The following is a 9,021-nucleotide window of genomic DNA, read 5'->3' on the forward strand; positions in this document are numbered from 1 at the left end:
CATGTCATCCTCCTTCTGTTTCCCAAACTAAACCTACAGTGCCTTCACAGTCTCTATCAACATTACCCTTAAACCTTCCATCAAGTCTTTTTTTTACTAATTCCAATCAATGATGATCTCTCCCAATCTGTACAACAGTTTCTCATTCACCTGCATATATTCTTCTTTAGAATGTCTTTAAAATTTTATTTAGATACATTAAGGATTCAGCAAATGTCAAGCAATCAACAAAAAGTAAATAATTACCTATAATATATTTACGGTGATAATAAGTATGTTGATTCTTTAGTTTCTGCCTTTGAAGTGCCGAGACTAACTCATTCAAAACAACGACTAAATATAAGATAGTTCATAATTACTAATTTACATTTATAGATTAAAAATGCTAGAGAAGTTCAAAGAAGAAGATCAAGTTCTCTCAGTTCCCATTTTTTTGGAGTCAATATCAGAAACAAAGAAAAAAAGAGATATTTATTCATTCCCTCAATATTTTCTGAGGCTTTTATTTATAAAGCATTGAAACATACATTTATATTGCACTTTAAGTCAATTTAATCTCATTTCATCTTTAATAACAATGTGAGATAATTAGAGAAAGCTGCAATCATGAGCCCAATTCTGTAAACGAGGAAACTGAGGCTTTGGAGAGAGGAAGGAATCTACCCAAAATGTACATGTTAACAATAAAACCAGCATAAGAACAAGTCTTTTGGTCTCCTAGTCCCATCTGTCCTCACAACCTCCAATATTCCCAATAGTCCCTAATCTTGCCACTCTTCAGCCATTTCCCCAATTACACTTCTTGGTAGAGGCAATAGTAAAAAACATAGAACAACTAGCTAAATGAAAGTTTTAAAAAAAATCTGCCACAGATCCTTTCAAAATTCTGACCCTTTCAAAAGATCCTGTAATCCCAGTGACTTGGGAGGCTAAGGAAGGAGAATGGCAAATTAGAGAGGCTAGCTTCAGCAACTTAGTGAGGCCCTGGGATGTGGCTCAAGTGGTAGCGCGCTCACCTGGCATGCATGCGGCCGGGGTTCGATCCTCAGCACCACATACCAACAAAGATGTTGTGTCCGCCGAGAACTAAAAAATAAATATTAAAAAAAATTGTCTCTCTCTCTCTCTTTAAAAAAATAAAAAAGGCTGAGAGGGGGCTGGGGTTGTGACTCAGCGGTAGAGCGCTCGCCTAGCACATGTGAGGCCCTGGGTTCGATCCTCAGCACCACATAAAAATAACTAAAATGAAGGTACTGTGTCCAACTACAATTAAAAAATAAATATTAAAAAAGGGGGGCTGATGTGACTCAGCTGTAAAGTACCCTGAGTTCAATCCCCTTAATTTATAAACCTTTATAAATTAAGGCTCCAGCATAAATCATAAATTAAGATTCTGACATAAATTAAGGTTGGTGTTACCATTACCACCAGTACAAAATAGGGCTGGGGATATGGCCCAGTGGTTAAGTGCCCCTGAGTTAATCCCTAGTGCCAAAAAAAAAAAAAAGTGATTTTACAATATGACCCAGCAATCACACACATAAATATTTATTCAAGTGAACTGAAAACTCTGTTCACACAAAACCTGTACACAAGCATTTATAATGCTTAAAAGCATCAAAAACTGGAAGCAAACAAGATATCTCTCAACTGGTGAATGAATAAACAAACTGTGGTATACCCCAGAATGGAGTATTATTCAATGACAAAAAGGAATAATCAATTGATTCTTAGAACAAAATGAGTGAACCTCAAATGCATTATGCAAAGTGAAAGACTACACACACTGTATAATAATATTTATGTGACATTCTCAAAAAGGCAAAACTACAGGGATGAAAAACAATTTGTGGTTAACAGGGTTTGCAGTGGGAGGCAGCAAGGAGACTCAGGTAAATTTTAGGGTGATGGAAACATTCTTATGCTATTAGGGTGGTATACATACGACTCATTAGCTTTGTCTAAGCACATACAACTGTACCTTGCAAAGAGTGAACTTAAATGTCCACAGAATTTTAAAAATTTTAAATTTTAAAATTTTAAAAATCAATCAGGATGTCAAGGGATTCCAGGATAAAATGCAGACTGTGACAAAAGAATCTAATATACTAGCTGGGCATGGTGGTTCATACCTGTAGTCCAAGACCAGCCTGTTAAACAGGCAGACTCTGTCTTTAAAAAAAAAAAAAAAAAAGATTTTTAACATATTTAACATAAATCTAAGACATAAATCCACTGAAGAAGGTAGGGGGAAAAAGGAGCTGACTTCAGTAACCTTAGAAACCAGTGCTGTGACTAGCAACCATAAGGCTACAGACAAAGGGATCTGTACATAAATGCTATACTCCAGCAGTAACTTTGTTGCTCATGGGTGGTTATAAATTAGCAATTCAGAACATGCTTTACATGTGCATGGGTTTTTAAAAAATAAGTAAAACCCCATCTACCATAGTGGATGTGAGAAAGAGGTTTCTCACTGTCAGAGTGAAATACAGATAAACAAAGGAGGGAGGCTAGAAAAAACTCTGTGATACTAGGTTAGAATCAGTGGGAAGCATGCTTAGTTTAATACATATACAAATCAACAGACATAAAAATAAATACATATGTATACAAGGGTTAGTATATACAGGTTGGGCATCCCTAATCTGAAAATCCAAACTACTACAAAATCTGAAACTTTCTAAGTGCTAACATGATACTGCAAGTAGAAAATTCCACACCTGACCTCATGTGATGGATCACAGTCAAAACATAGGCACACCAAAAATACTATATGAAACTAATTTAGGCTATATGCAGAATATATATATAAAACATACATGAATTCTGTGTTCAGACTTGTGTCCTGTCCCCAAGTCACCTCATTATATATATGCAAATATTCCAATATTCAAAAACACTTCTGGTCCTAGGCACTCTGGATGAGGGATATTCAACCTGTATATATTTACTGGCTCTATTCACTGAGCAGGCCTAGTAGCAATGCACACCCAATGATCAGATCTTGATTTCTCCAATAAAAAGAACTAGGGGTCCTTAGGAAAAGAACTGATTTTAGAGCCGGAACAAGGAAAATTCAAAGGGAATCTAGAATATCTTCTAGTTAAAAAAAGAAAAAAAAAAGTAGGGAGGTAAAAGAATGAGGGCACATCAAAGGGACACAGAAAACCTGGAAGAGGCCACAACATAAGCTGGGCCAGCCTGAGCAATAAAATAAATAGCATAGCACTGTGCTATGATCCAAATAAATAAGTCTATACTGATAAAAGTTAATGATTTGATAAACACATGGGCAGGGGGTAAATATTCCTTTACAGAACAATTCCAAACAAAATACTACCTCCAACAGGAGTGAGAATTAATCTTCACCCCCTTCTTCCCCAAGTATAGGCTGGATTTAGTGACTTGTTTAGAAGATTACAGTATGAAGGGGGGAAAACAGCAACTCTACAACAAAGAAACCTAGCAAACATTACCTTAAATGATAAAGGTTAACATCACCAGTGACAAATTATGTTAGTATATCCCACCTCAGTATGTGATAAGAAGGACACTTCACATGAGAAAAACATCCAACACACCTAAATTGAGGGGCATTCTACAGAATACCTCACCAGTACTCTTCGTACCTATGAAGGTCACAAAAAACAAGGGAAGACTGAGAAGCCATCAGAGACCAGAGAAGACTAAAGAAACATAGGACTAAATAGAACATGGTATCCCACACTGGATCCTGGAACAGAAAAAGAACACCAGTGTGAAAAATGGTAAAATCCAAATGACATTTGGAATTTAGTTAACAGTAATAGATCAATAGTGGGGCTGGGGTTGTGGCTCAGTGGTAGAGTGTTTGCCTAGCATGTGTGAGGCCCTGGGTTCGATCCTTAGCACCACATATAAGTAAATAAAATAAAGGTTAATTGACAACTAAAAATAAAAATAAATAAATAAAAGTAATAGATCAATAGTGGTTTCCTAGTTTTCACAGATATACCATGGTAACCTGTTAACATTAAAGGAAACAGGGTGAGGCATATATAGGAATTCCGTATTATCTTTTCAAATGTGTCCATAAACCTAAAAATTTTTCAAAAAAAAAAAAAAAAAAGCTGAAAACAACCAGCCCAAAACTTGGCTTTAAAAACCTAATGCTAGGGCTGGGATTGTGGCTCAGCAGTAGAGCGCTCACCTAGCATGCACAGGGCCCTGGGTTCCATCCTCAGCACCACATAAAAATAAATGAATGGAATAAAGGTATTGTATCCAACTACAACTAAAAAAAAAAAAATCTAATGCTAGTTAAGGGTCAAGTTGATGAGAAAAATTAACCCTCCATATCTAATCAAAATTTGTTTGTAACACTTTGTAGGGGGTGGTCCTGGGGATTAAACCCAGGCACACTTTGCCACTGAGCTACATCATCAGCTCTTTTCATTCTTTATTTTGAGACAGGGTCTCACTAAGTTGTTTAGGGCCGCATTATTTGCTGAATCTGGCCTTGAACTTGTGATCCTCCTATCTCAGTCTCTTGACTCTCTGGGATTATAGGCATGCAGCATCACACCAGGCTATTATACATGTGTGTGCCACCACACCTATTTGCAACACTTCTTTGTGACAGAAGTATAGGATCATGTTACTGGGCACATCTTTTCATAAGAGCAAATAAAGTACAACTGCTATACCATCTTGTGAATTAAATCTATTGTAATGATACTTCTATTAATGATGAAAATGGATTTCCATGGCATATTCATGATTCAGATGCTTCTGAACCAGAAGGAAAAATAATAACCCAAATCACATTCTTTCTTTGATGAGGACTCGTTGCTTCCCTCCCATACTTCCAGATGAGATACTTATGTAACAGAATTCTGGTCTCTCATACATCTCTCACCTTGTGTGGTCTAAACTCTGGCCTACTTAAGCCTATAGCTATGGCTAAGACTTTGCCCCTTCTTTTATACTCCTGTTTATGACACAGAAGTAGAAATCTATGCTGCTTCAATCTCTCCATATGTTGATTAAATTTGGTATTGGGAGATTGAACCCAGGGGCACTTTACCACTGAGCTACATCCCCAGCCCCCTTTATTTTTTTATTTTGAGACAGAATCTGGTTAAGTTAGTTAGGGTGTAACACAGATAATATATCAGCAATGTCCTAGTCTGTAGCCAAATAACTGCAAAAGTTCCACATAACACATCACAGCTAATGGGTAAAAAACTGGACACTCCAGCCTATATTGTTTTTATCAGCTCATCATCTAAAGGATCATGAATCTGATATACTTTGTACTGCTAAGTAAAAATTAACAATACCTTTTTTAAAAAAATATTTAAAATTCTAAGAATTCTTTGGCCATTCACTGGGAAAGATATTCACTGACCACATAAACTCTGATCACTAAATTGAAATTCAGGAAATATCATTCAAAAGAGAATTTCTAGGCCCATAGTGACACAGTAAGTTTAAAGTTGCCAAGAACTACCACTAGTTTTATATACTAAGTAAAAAAGGACACAAATTTTATGAAGTTCAAAACTAAAAGAGCATCTATGGTATGAATACGGTTTGAGCGTATCCCCCAACTGTTCATTTGTTAGAAGCTGGTCTCCAACGTGGCAGTATTGAAGTGGTGGAATCTTTAAAAGGTGGGGCCTACTGCAAGGCAATCAGGTCATGAGGACACTGCCCTTAAAAGGGATTAATTAACGCTGGTCTCATGAAGTGAGTTAGTTCCTGTAACCATTATGTGATGCTTAAAAAAAAAAAAGACTGTGCCAAAGCTGAACGCAGTGGCGCACTCCTGTAATCCAAATGGCTTGGGAAGCTGAGGCAGGAAAATCGTGAGTTCAAAGCCAGCCTCAGCAACTTAACCAGATCCTAAGCAACTCAATGAGACCTTGTTTCTAAAGAAAATACAAAAATGGGCTGGGGATGTACCTCAGTGGTTAAGTGCCACTGAGTTCAATCCTTGGTACCACAATAAATAAATAGTGCCAGTAATACATTAAAATCATCTATTACTAAATTGTATTTGGTGTCAGATTAGAATGCACAGAATACTCATGAATATACATTAAAAGTGAACAGTCTAAATCACGTACAGGATTTGTTCATGACAATTTAGCAAATATTTTTCTAGTCTGAAAAAAAAAAGTTAACTCATTAGTTGTTGTTGATTTGTGCATTACACTCTAAATATTACACTTGAGAAAATTTACTATATTGTCCTAAAATATGAACTTAAAAATTTAATTTTCAGTGTCCAAAGATTCTACGCTTCTATGCTTTGTTATCTGGTGTGCCATCCACAGTGCCATTCATAAAAGATATATCCACCGTTAGTGCTGCAGCACTCTAAACAAACCATACAGGTCAGCTTTCAGAAATGTATTGGCAATGTGCAAGTGCTACGAATTCTAGGTCCAGATTAACAATGCACCAGAAGATGAATGGGCATTCATATGATACTAGTAAATATACTGCTGCTCTAGTTACCCTTTAAGTGCTGTGAGAAACAGAATTATGCCACATGATGATTATGTGATGAAAGGTTATAAACCAATTTTTGAAAACTGAAAAAACAGGTTGCAACAATTATGTAGTGGTGACAATTATGTGGTCAATTATGTGGTGAAATACAGTACCCCTGAATCTCTCTGACTTCTCATGTGATCTCTTTTAGATGTGCTCTAACCACTGTGATGCCATCACCATAAGGCCCTACCAGGGCCAAGCAAAAGCCAGTGCCATGCTCTTGGGCCTCCACAACTGTGAACTAAATAAACCTTTTCTTGCAAATCACATATCCTCAGACATTTTGTTACAGCAACAGAAAATGGATAAATACAACATGTAAGCAATTAAAAATATCTTAATGTGTTCCTTCACTGCATTACTCTACAAAGTCATTATCTGAGGAAAGATCAAGGACAAATACCTCTGTATATCTCCCCGTAAGCCCGCACCACTCAAGCCTTTGCAAGAACCACCATTTTCTCCTTCTTAGTATATTCCACAGTGGCACCTGATCCTACACAGCCTTTTCTTATTCTTTTTAATCAGACTTATATGGAACAGGTTCAGTAGGAACTCAAACAAGAAACTCCAAGTGTATTTCATGCAATAACTGCCTCTTTGTATTAAATGCACAGCCTTCTGAAACAGCTGGGTTTTTTTTTCTTTCTTTTGTATTTTTATAGCATTGTATTTCTTTAGGCTCATTTCAGTTTTTCTCATTATACAGGATCTATAAATAAAAAATTAAAACAAGATGACTATTTGAAGAGCTACCAAAACCAGTTTCATTACTTTATAGTCTAAGAAGGGCACCCTCTTGCAAAGAGCACACCATCACTATAAAATACTCTTTTTTCTCTGTTCAGATTAATTATATAGCTAATTTTACTTAAGATTTACTAAAATTAACTGAAATAGATACATAATCATAACTAAGTAAATTTGGAAAACTTTAGGCACTTAATTGTTCTGACTTTCGATTCTAAGTATAGTGTTAAAAGGATTATTATCAGGAAAATGCCCCACTGTACTAAAAAAATCTGTATTTCAGATCTTCTAAGAAACCTTTGATTTCCAATAAACACAGCAAATCATCAAAATAATCCTGAACGACACTGCTTTAATATTCTGTCTCCATAATATTATTTTTTTAAGAAAGCTATTTGCACAAAACTTTTTTTAAAACAGACTTTATTTAAAGTAATACATATGCAGACCAAATAATTTTTAAATTGTATGTTTCACGTTTAACCAACTTCATAAAAATACTATGAGGACAGATTTCAACTACATGATTCTTTGTTTCCCATTCTTCTCTCTTTTCTTTCCTGAATAACCTTTTTGAGATAGAGTTCAAGATAGAATTTATCCTCCTCATATTTTTTCCATTGCTCTTTAGGAGTGATCTGATGCCTCATGGTCAGGTCCATTGCTTTTATTTATTTATTTATTTATTTATTTATTTATTTAAAGAATTTAACCTTTGGGCTGGGGCTGTAGCTCAGTGGTAGAGCGTCCGCCTAGCATGTGTGAGGCACTGAGTTCGATCCTCAACACCACATAAAAATAAATAAAGATATTGTATCCATCTACAATTAAAAAAATATTTTTTTTAAAAAAGAATTTAACCTTTGGGCTGGGGTTGTGGCTCAGTGGTAGAGCATTCACCTTGCATGTGTGAAGCCCTAGGTTCGATCCTCAGTACCACGTAAAAATAAATAAAATAAAGGTATTGTATACATCTACAACTAAAATATATACATATATATTAAAATATATATATATATACATATAGATACACACACACACACACACACACACATATATATATTTAAATAATTTAACTTTTGTTTTTATATAGTACTGAGAATCAAACCCAGGGCCTCACCCATGCTAGGCAAGTGCTTTACCACTGAACTACAACCCAGCCCCCAAGGCTATCTTAATGCCAAACATCCTGTCATTATAAAGGTTCTCAAGAAGACTTCTTATGGCTTCTTTTACATTTCATCCTCATATACCGTATCATCTCGCATTAACCCCAGCTCTTGAATCCTGCAGCATTATAATGCCATTCTTGAATATTATTTAACCTCTGGCTGGAGGCTTCAACGACAGGCCTGCTTGCCATTTTGACCCTGTTCAAAACTTTTTTGTATTACATGTGCTGATCTAGAGATCAGAAGAAAAAATAAAATCATTACTTTTATAGGGCTTCTTTTTCTACCATCTTGCAATAAATGATTGCTTTCACTTGCTTCTCTACTTACATAGACATGGCTATGTAGCTAAGAACACATGATAGATAAAATGTTCCTCAGCAGAAAAGAACTCATTCAAACCAAATTTGAGGATTAGGAATTGAGCAATTGGTCATCCAAATACTGTTGAATGTCATATCCTTCCCTTTTGGCTGTTTTCTAATTAGTCACTTAACATGTCTCTTGTGAGAATTCGAAGTGGGGAAGAAGGAAAATGCCAATTGATCCATTT

At 35.7% G+C, this 9,021-nt stretch overlaps 1 pseudogene; it reads right to left on the minus strand.

The window, feature by feature from the left end:
• Window positions 1-7,811: 7,811 nt before the first annotated feature.
• LOC113189730 (cytochrome b-c1 complex subunit 7 pseudogene) lies at window positions 7,812-8,659 on the minus strand (annotated as a pseudogene).
• Between the last annotated feature and the right edge of the window lie 362 nt (window positions 8,660-9,021).

This window comes from Urocitellus parryii, chromosome 5 (assembly GCF_045843805.1).
Source record: "Urocitellus parryii isolate mUroPar1 chromosome 5, mUroPar1.hap1, whole genome shotgun sequence".
In the NCBI taxonomy this organism is placed as follows: domain Eukaryota; kingdom Metazoa; phylum Chordata; class Mammalia; order Rodentia; family Sciuridae; genus Urocitellus; species Urocitellus parryii.